Source organism: Protopterus annectens, chromosome 13.part0 (assembly GCF_019279795.1).
Source record: "Protopterus annectens isolate FY-2018-M chromosome 13.part0, PAN1.0, whole genome shotgun sequence".
In the NCBI taxonomy this organism is placed as follows: Eukaryota; Metazoa; Chordata; order Ceratodontiformes; family Protopteridae; genus Protopterus; species Protopterus annectens.
In genome coordinates, this window is record NC_056747.1 from 997,344,005 (window position 1) to 997,354,486 (window position 10,482).

General features: G+C 41.1%; 1 protein-coding gene across 1 annotated transcript in view; it reads left to right on the forward strand.

Moving 5' to 3' along the window:
• Positions 1 to 10,482, forward strand: part of LOC122788065 (keratin, type I cytoskeletal 19-like) — a 277,040-nt gene that overhangs the window by 127,052 nt on the left and 139,506 nt on the right. The gene's annotated exons all lie outside the window — the stretch shown is intronic.

Below are 10,482 nucleotides of genomic sequence, written 5' to 3' on the forward strand. Positions count from 1 at the left end.
GGATGTCCGTGCATGCACCAAGAACTTTTTCAACTTTGCAGTCATAACTTTGGCCTTGCAACTCTGCAATGCCTATCAAACAACCAGACATCAAAGTGGCTTTAGTGTGCCATGATACGGGAACACAGTCATCTATTCTTGTAACATAAATGTACAGTATGCATATGTAGAACATGCTGGAGGTAGACAAACATTGGTCAAACATGGCCAACCCTGTGCAGTTGGCCTTGGATCCATGTCACGCAGATGTCCACCATTAAGTTGTTGAAGGTTAGCCTGCATGCATTGCTGTGAAATTGTCACCTAAGATGGCTCGCTTGTTTGAGTAACATTGGACATGTATGTAACCTGACACTGAACATTACACTGTGACATTGCAGCTGTGCTCCTAAACACCATTTGGTCAGTACCCTAGTGAAATCCTAACAAACGCTGAACACACGCTAATACATGCACACCAAAATGATTTGTCTGGTTGCTAATCAAGGCATCTACCTGGAAAGGGGTATGTCAAGCTTAAATGACATGGGATGACTATGTGGATGAACAAACAGGCTGTGGCCTGCTTCTCATCTTGAGCTTGGTACTAATGTTTTGCTTCCAGTGAGAGGATCAATATAGGAGCATAGTATCCCAGAAGGGAGAGGTTGCATTGAGACCAGCAGTAGTAGCTTCCAGGCACCAGCAATTCAGGTGACCCACTTCTGGTCAGAATTCTTCACAAGGTGATTGTGTCTTTTCAGTACACATTGCTTGAGTAGTGCCCAACTGCAGCATAACTGTGTAAAAAGCCCCTCCTAACCTCCACAGTGTGTATCTCTTACTTTATCCTCCATTGTTTGGATGACTATTTTCTTGGAAACCATGATGGAATCAACTGCAGTACTGAGCTGCACACAGGACAACTAACATATAGTGACAAGCACTGCCCACAGATATCCCAGTAGTCTAATATATAAAGCCATGAAAAGAATTAGCACGGAAATGATCAGTAACAATGTAGTAACCCTACAGACAGTGGACTACACCCAGTTTGTTTTAGTCAAGGGCAGATCATGCCTACCATAACTGGTGGACCTCATTTACTGTTAAAGTATGCAATGGATGAGGCTAAAATGAGTCAGTCCACCTACCATGTCCTGTCAATGCATTTGACACTATTAGGCCATCAGGCATTGTTGACAAACTGTAGAGGATATTTACGAACCAGTATGTCAGTGGGTGGATAGCCAAGTGTCTGACCATCGTTATCCAGGAAGTTAGCATTGGGTAGTCCACCCTACAATAAGACCAATCACCAGTGGACATTCCTTGCAAATCATTCATGGGGTTACCCCTGTAGTCACTCCCTTCTTGGCAGTCATGGCCACTGTCAGTGACCTCAGGCCAACTACATTTTTAGATGATTGCAAATTAGGAGCTGTCACTGAATCCCACACAGAACCAACAGTTATCCATGATGGGCTGAAACACACATTCAGTTGTTCTCACTGACAATTACTAAATGCCAAGGAATGCACAATGCCATTCTTTGGGACATCATCCACCCCTGGTAAATATTCTACTGTCCACCTACCTCCAAAAGTTGACTCAGTATTCAGGGACACATGGACACTGACAGTGATCTAGTCTCTGGCTTTAACAGGTCGGTAAGATGTGGGGATTCAGTCAATGTTGTATAACCTATAGAGAAAGGTATGTCATGTAAATCTCAGAATATCATTGTTATGTCATATTTGGCACTCTTCACACCTATCATTGCATGCAGTGCTAATTTTGCTATGTACCTACAGAGGCATATGTGACAACTGTAACAGTCACAGAGACTCCACAGTAAACCAATGCTTAGTGTACATAACATGTCCTATGCTGACCATGTCAAGGCCGCAACTATGCATATTCTGTCTCCTACATGCTTTTCAGGGGAGATGTATGGCTGCCATATAGGGAGGTGTCAGATCCTACTGTGTTCCTCCTGCATATCCAAGAAAGGTCTTGCATGAGAAGTACCTGTTCTGCACACCTACGCTTTGACTGTGGTATAAATATGACATACTGGAGAGACAGGTATGTAACCCAGAGACTACACCCTATATGTAATAGGCTCCCCATCCATGTGAAGCACACTTCCATTGTAATGCACATCATGTGCAAGTTACTCAATAGGATGCAGAACAAGACAATCATAACTGGTTTAGGACATATGTCTAATGGGCAAAGGGAAATTGTAGATGGTTCATCTCCCACCCCACAGCTTGTAGATGTGTCAGCTCCCAAAACCCTGCTTACACTTATTAAGGATATTAGGCCTTGTCAGAGATTAGGAATGCATGACTAGGTTGAAAAAGCTATTGCTATTCTTAACCAATTATATAAATATGAATCTATTTAGCTATGCACCTGTACAGCACTACCTTTCTGAAGACATTTGCCTTCTGTGCTGGCTTTCCATCCTGTGTTCTGACATCTATGGGTTTATTGTACCGGTGTATCCATAGGTGTGTCCTACACAACCTGAAACTGAAACATAAACAGTTCAATGAGACACCTTTCTTTGTGTAAGTATACAGCCATTACAACATCATCCAACATAATGCACACAAAATAATGTGGTGTACTCACTACAAATGGCAGTATACAATATTTGTCAGTGACCAGTATAAGTGGGATGTCAAAGGCAACAAGGGATGAAACAAATACATATTAATTTATATAGTCACCCTATGCATCAGACACATAGCTTCATTTCCCTGCACGGATGACAAGGATGACAGGGATGTGGCATAAGTATCATCACTTGCACAGGGTGTTTTGTGGGGGTGCAGGAGAGGTCTAGGCTGACCCAGTAGGTTGGCAAGCATGTGTGTGTGTGAATCAGGAAGGGAAGCAGGTAAGATGGACCATGGAAATGTGGAGCGTATGTCTGTAGGTGACCTAAATTTGACAGTGGTGTATGAGTGTGTGCGTAAACACAGTCAGGCGCCATGCTAGCCCTAAATGTCTGTATGTTGGACAGCTGTGAGCTGTGCATGGTAGAGCTGACAGTTCACTGTCTCTGCCCCTGAACAGATAAACTTGCTCTGCCAGGAGTTGCACTGGCACTTTCATGCCCAAGGTCAGGTGCAGGACTACTACCTGAGGCTAACTGCTAAGACCATGAGCCCATGGCCAGCCACATCTTGGTGTGGACAGAACACTTTCCTCTGGAGCACTGGATGTACTGCCACTACAGGAGCATGATTGTGGACAGCCACATGGACTCTCAGCTCATGCAGCTGCTGACCTATGTCCATGGGTCTGATGCTCAACTCCAGCCAGATGTTCCAACACAGACAATGTGCATCCCAAGGCAGATAGTGTGCCATCTGTCTGAGACCGCCATCTTTCCACTGTGTCAGTCAACTGATACAGGGTATCAGCAACACAGTGGAGGCAGTCACAGATCTCAGACTGCGCTGCATCTATAACCCTGAGCATTTGTCTGGTGTTCCTTTCAGAACATGACTGTGCCTCCATGACAGCCCTAAACATATGCTGAGTGATGTGATAAGACACCTGCAACAGATGGTGGCAGGACAACAGGCCTCCTACGAGCACCACTATTGATCTGCCTGTGTGGAAGCTCACCAGCTCTTTGGCTATGGCCAGTATTGACACTCAGTGCAACCATAGTAACCACACTTTCCTGTTCAATGTCACCCCTTGACTGTCCAATATTTGTGGCCTCAGAGAACTGGGTATGAATAGGTATACTGACTGTGTACAGTGATAATGAGGGAAGAAGAGGGATGTCAGCCTCTGTAACAGATTCAGCCTTTGAAACCCACACCTGTGCCACACTTTGCCCACCATCATCATCAAAGTCTGATGAGACACTGACATCAGGTTGTGAAGGGGACAGAGACCAACCCCCCCAGTCACCTGTGATAAAAAGGGAAAGCAGTAGATTAATACCTGCACTACTATGCTCTGCAATACTATGTAGCAACATATGTAAAGATGTATACACTGCTGTCACTATTACAGACTTGTTTAACCCCCAACCTCATATAGTAGGACATGAGGACATTCTTTTCAAACAAACATCTGTAGTTTTTGTAAATAATAGCTCTTTACACAGGAATTTCATGAGCAACAATGATGTACACTGTTGACATTTGGCAAGACTCAAAGATGACACATATGGCAGTCTGTAATGTCTTGACAATACTGTTAAATCTATCAGTGTGTTCATGCCTACAAGGCATAGGTATGAGTCTAAACTGTGTACAGTCAGAAAATATTTATGCAGTTGACAATCATACAGACAGCACATCAATGCAGCCAGCAGGCCTCAGATGAAACTTTAGTGAATACCACTGCATTAAATCTACATCTCTAACAAAACAGTGGTGTGCTTATCAGGAGCAGGAGCATAGCCACGTCTGGTTCCTGACATGAGAGGTAATGTAAACAGCACCATGTGTTGCACTATAACAGGGCTCTACATCCAGAGATCCCACAATTACAGTAGCTACTATGTTAATTGAGTGTTGGTCACAATCTCAGGGTGACATTCAAAGTGCCACTCACCTCCTTCCCCCACCTAAACAAATACAAGTGGCACCCATGTAATACTATTTACACCCTGACACACTGAATGTTACAGTATTCCAATGCTGATCCAACTAAGCATACCTGAACACTCCTCTTACATGAAAACAGTGGCACCCACATCCACAACATACTGTGTGACGAATGCCTGGATGCTGTACTGTGTTCCTAGGTTCACCAGGAATTCCTCAATGGCTGACAGTGGTTGTTCTGCAGCAGGCCCTCCACCAGTGACACCATGATCCCTTGCCACATCCACTCATTTTCGGCATGTGGAATTGATCATATTGGTGGCATGGTGTTGCACCTGCTCAATTGTCCTGCTCTGGTGACCAATAGCATTCACATCATGAACCAGGTCAGCTCACTATGCTGCCTGGTCTTCCCTCTTTGCCCTCCCCTGGACAGCAGGTGTTGATGGTGTTGACACAATGCCTCCAGGATGATTTCATTTTCAGCTTCTGTAAGGGCCTGGACATCAGGGATACATATTTCCTGAAAGACAAGAAAATGGGAACTCATGTCAGGATCACGTATGTGGGAGTACAGTATGTAGGGATACATCAATAAAGCATGGCTAGCAGTATTCACTGCTGGATTATACACGTCATACTCAACAGTGTGCAAACATACAAGGGATCTGGGTGCAAGTAGAACAGTAGAAATAGTAAGCTATTCCAGTTTATGCCATGACAGATACTGATGTATGATCACATACCTAAAACAGAAGTCCACTGTAGTGTGGCCACTAGGGGTAACCCTCTTTATAATATATAAAAAATAACCATGCCAAACAAATAGCAGTGTACATGTTACAAGAAATCAAGTAGTTTTAGACCTGTCAATCATCCCGCAGTAGAACTAATCATATGTCTATGTGAAGCTGAGATGGAAAGTTTAAGGGAATCTAGAAATGGGAAAGGAAGCTTCTACAATATGACACAGAGGGAATGAGAAGCCCTTAGCCAGCTTAAAGCCAGTAAAGATCTGGTTATTAAACCAGCTGACAAAGGAGGGGGCATTGTGGTAATGGACTCAGAATGGTATAGGAATGATATGCATTCCATGTTGGAAGATGAGCAAACCTATAAGCAAGTGGGTATATGTGACATAAAAAAAATATCAATAAGTTTAAAAGCAATCTATATGAGATGCTAATGGAAAGACATTTAAATCAAGATCTATTTGAGTTTTTTGACACAATGCATCCTACCATACCATGCATAAGTGGGCTTCCCAAAATCCATAAGGATAAATTGGATCTGCCCCTACATCCCATCGTAGCAGGATGGGGTGGCTTACATAACCCCTTTCGATGCATATTGAGAATGAACTGAAAAAAGTTCTGCCTCAAGCACAGGTGGTGCTCAAAGACACTGGCAGCTTTCTAACTGACCTACAGATGAGAAACAATAACCTGGATGAGACGAATAATATTCTCTTGGTAACCATGAATATTAACAGTCTATTCACAGTGATTCCAAACCAGTATGGGATAGAAGCCATTCGCTGCTTTTTGCAGCAGACAGGTCTATGCATGGACCTCATCTGTTCTTTACTGGAATTGGTGTTAGAAAACAATGTCTTTACATATGGTCAAGACTTCTACCTGCAGATCTGGGAGGTTGCCATGGGCACCCCCTGTGCTAACAGTTATTCCAACTTGGTACTAGCCCACTGGGAAAGAGAGAGTACTAAGGGATACTAATCCTTGGTATTGACATAATCTCTACTATGGTCATTTTGTCGATGATATTTTTATTTTAGGGAAAGGTGATGAGGGTCAATTAGCCCAGTTCACCAAATATCTCAACAGCAGTACTGATTTCCTGGAATTTAAAGTTAATTATTCCAGACAAATGATTGACTTCCTAGACGTGAAAATTATTCTACAACCAGTGGTTGGTTTAAGGACCTGTTTACACAGAAAGGATACATGGAGGAACCACTATATGCATCGTTAAAGCATGCATCCTACTCATATTTTTAATAACATCATGGAAAATCAAATGGTGAGAATCTCTAGGCTTTGCACCAGTGATGATGATTTTTACAGAGAATATGAAAGGTTACATCATAATCTGAAAGAAAGAGGTTACAAAGATTCAGACCTTAAAATAAGAACTAATTTTGATGATATGAGAAGGCAAAGAGGACCTCCATATTTTAGTGAGTAAGAAGTTGCATAATGCTCCACGAATTAAGCCACAAAGATAGAAAGGAAGCAAATTAATTGTCATCTAATGTATAGTACAGACAGCTAACAAGTTCTTAACACTATTAAAAAATTCTGGCCCATTCTGACAGCAGATGAGAAGATCAAGAGCATTGTAGGAGCAACCCCTAGATTCTCTTTTAAAAATGAAAAGAACACCAAAAGACTATTAAGTAATAAAGATGATTTTGATTGCCAGCTAGTCTTAGATAGGAAAGGTACCTTTATGCATAATAGGTGCAAAGCCTGTGCCTCCATTGACAGTAGCAATATGTTCATCCACCCCATTACCAACAGGAAATATATTTTCAATGTGTTTGCCAACTGTCACAGCAAACATCTGGTCTATTTAATATCCTGCTGCCTATGTGAAGCTTTTTACATGGGTAAAACCGATCAACAGTTCAAAGACCAGATTCTGCACCATCTGAGCGATATTAGAAACACTGATATGAATAGTGCTCTTGCTATGCATATTAATTGCAACCCTACACATTCTTTTAAGTTTAAAGCTATTGAATGCATTCAACAATCTCTTAGAGAAGGGGATGTGAAGAATAGAACAGAGATCCATGAGATTAACTGGACAGTTAACATGAGAGCACACTGCTCTCCATCATCGAAAGGGGTTATGTGGTTCCATTGAAACCTATATTTAAAGCCAGAAGGATGACAATTTGCTCTAACAAAGAGGCTTGACACCTAGAATGACTGTGATTGGATATCACCTCATTGGTTAAAACAAGGGATGTGGCCTTCTTATGAGACTATGATTGGTTACTCTGAGTTTTAAGTAAGATTGGAAGCAGGAAATGTAACATGATCTGATGAAAGCTAATACAGCTAAAAGCACTTATTAGACCTGAATATTGTTGTTCCTGCTTGTTTTTACCTTTTTTAAGGTGTTTTATATATTGATTTAAGGTTTTGCTTTTAATATTTGAGCCATGGTGGTTTATCAAGGGATTTATTTGCAGTTTTCATTTTTGCCATCAGCACCTTCAGCAGTATTAACAGAGTTTTGTTTGGTTAAGGTCTACACTTCAGGTTGCCTTAGTGGTGATGATACTGCTCACCAGTGCGGGGGATCCCAGTAGCACTGGTAAGTTCCCTAGCCATCCGATCCCAGGCTTCAGACTTATACTCTGAGCCCTGGTAATCACCCTGCAGCAGCCGGGGTTCATAGTTCTTCACCAGGAGTCCAACAAACACTTTGGACTCCTGCACACTGTACCTCTGCACCCAAAAGCCCACTCCCTCTCTAACACCACCAGGCATATCAGCAGCCAAGTGAAGACTCCAATGAATGGTGTGAAATTCCCGCCTATTGGCCTTTATATAGGCTGCACCCCCGGCCTTACATGTCATACTGGAACTTTCAAAAAACACTGCATTGCTTAGCTTCACACAGACTGTCACAGCCATGTTTAAGCAGGGCTTAGCCACACACAAACAGGAATCGACCGTTGACCATGTTTAAGCAGTGCTTAGCATCATGCAGTTTTTCTATATGTAATAATTTTTTATTTTAAATTAAACTGACATTTCAGTCACCTGGAAAATTTTCACAGCAATAAATTTAAAAGGTATGATTGCTCAGGATTCGAATACATGAACTACTACACTGTAGGTCATCATGCAACCTATCTAGCCACTTGGATAGTAAAGGAAACCAGTATATCTTCACATATACTACTAAAGTACCTGTTAGCGTTGCTAAGCACAACACTATGCCATGGAAACAAGCAGAAAAAAAATACAGTTGATTGCATCCTGTTTCTATTTTTAGATATCTAGCAGATGTCTGCTGTGTATGTATAAGTGCTACTTAGCATCGCTATACACCATGCAGCACCGCACAAGCAGAATAACCTATGAACCTATTTAGGTTTTTACTTGTGTAGTGTAGTAAGTGTGATTTGATGTCCCAGTTTTTGCTTCTACATTCAAAAAAAGCATTGCCACACTAAAAACTATCAATAAGAGCATCTGACAATGCATTATACAGTCACCTCTCTGTGAGCATTGCTGTATCATAAAGCTCAACCTACTTTTGGATCCCAGCTCTACAAATTAACCCAACTGTATACATTTAGTTACTTACCCTTGCAGCTAGACTTCATGAAAAAATGCCTCATATAACCAAAGACACAACTCACGAACCACACAACCTTTCATTGCCTCTAGAAGTAAACCCGACAGCACTGCCCATGCTTTCTCTTCTAAGGCACCTTCTCTTTAGCAAGTTCTCCACATCAACATTAAGGAAGCAACACTTACTCCAAATTCAGAATGCAACTTGATAAGTATTTCTTCATCCAAGCCAGATGATCCTGCGTCAAGGACATATCACCTAAACTATCTCTTTTCCAAGTCTCCTCTCCTCTATTAAGATTTACTGAAGATTGCCCATCTTTAGAAACTAATGTATATATTGTACATTACAATATGCTTGATTATTAATAACACTCATTGAAGTTGTCCCTAGCACCAAACTGCTAGGGGTCATCATTGATGACAAGTTAACTTTTGACCTTCACCTCCACAATAACATCAAAAAAACACATCAAAGACTGTGTGCCTTATATAGGCACAACTATTTCCTCAGTCTCCCTACAAAAAAAAAAAAAACTTGGCCTCATCCTTCCTACTTCCTACCCTTCTATATGGAGCCCCTATCCTCACCAACCTCCAATCCTCCTTAAAAAAGAAGTTGGACATTTGTTACAACAAAGTGGCTAAATTTGCTACCAGCACAACATATTCCAACCACCACTGCTCATCTCTCCATAAACTAAACTGGCTTGAATCCTCTCACCACCTTAGTTACATACAACTAACTACAGCCCATAAGATAATCTTTCAACCTGAAACCTGCCCTTCCATCACATCCATACTGACCACTTACCACCCAAATCACCATCTCAGGTCTGAAAACAAAATGTTATTATCCATTCAGAAACCTAAACTCTCAGCTTGCCAAATGCTGTACTCTCATTCTGTCTACAAGTTATGGAATAATCTCCCTCCCCCACTCAGATCAATCAATAATCCTGTTTCCTTCAAAAAAATCCCTCAAACTACATTTTTCCTCTCACTGACTATGCCCCTGTACCCCACCTAACAAGCCCAACACCTGAATTCCTTCTCTTACTATATTCACAGTTTAACTGTTGCAATTCACTAAGGATTTTTCTGTGTGCACTCCACCATAATTTCCCAGCACAGAACTTCCTTCCCAAACTTTACACAGTTTAACTATCACAAATAGCAGGCATCTTTTGTATGTAATTAATGTAATTACTATGTCCTTTTTTACTCAAATTCTTTTTATGATAATGTAATTATAGCAAAGACAATGTCCTATTTTTTTTTCTTTTCAAATTATCTTCTACACATCTATGTATCAAGATTGTTTCTTTTACTTATGTATGTATTACTATTGAATTGTAATTATATAATTCTATGGAGCTTTTCTCCCCAGGCCTCCACTGAAAATGGGCTCTTCTTGGCCCAGTGGATTTTCCCGGTCAACAAATGCAATAAATAAATAAATTAATAAATAAATATACTGCACTGTGCTTGTTCCCTACAATGTACACATGCATTTTTTATGTAATTACTCTTAAATATTCTGTTATTGATTTCATTTCTTTATTTTTTGTGTGAAATAT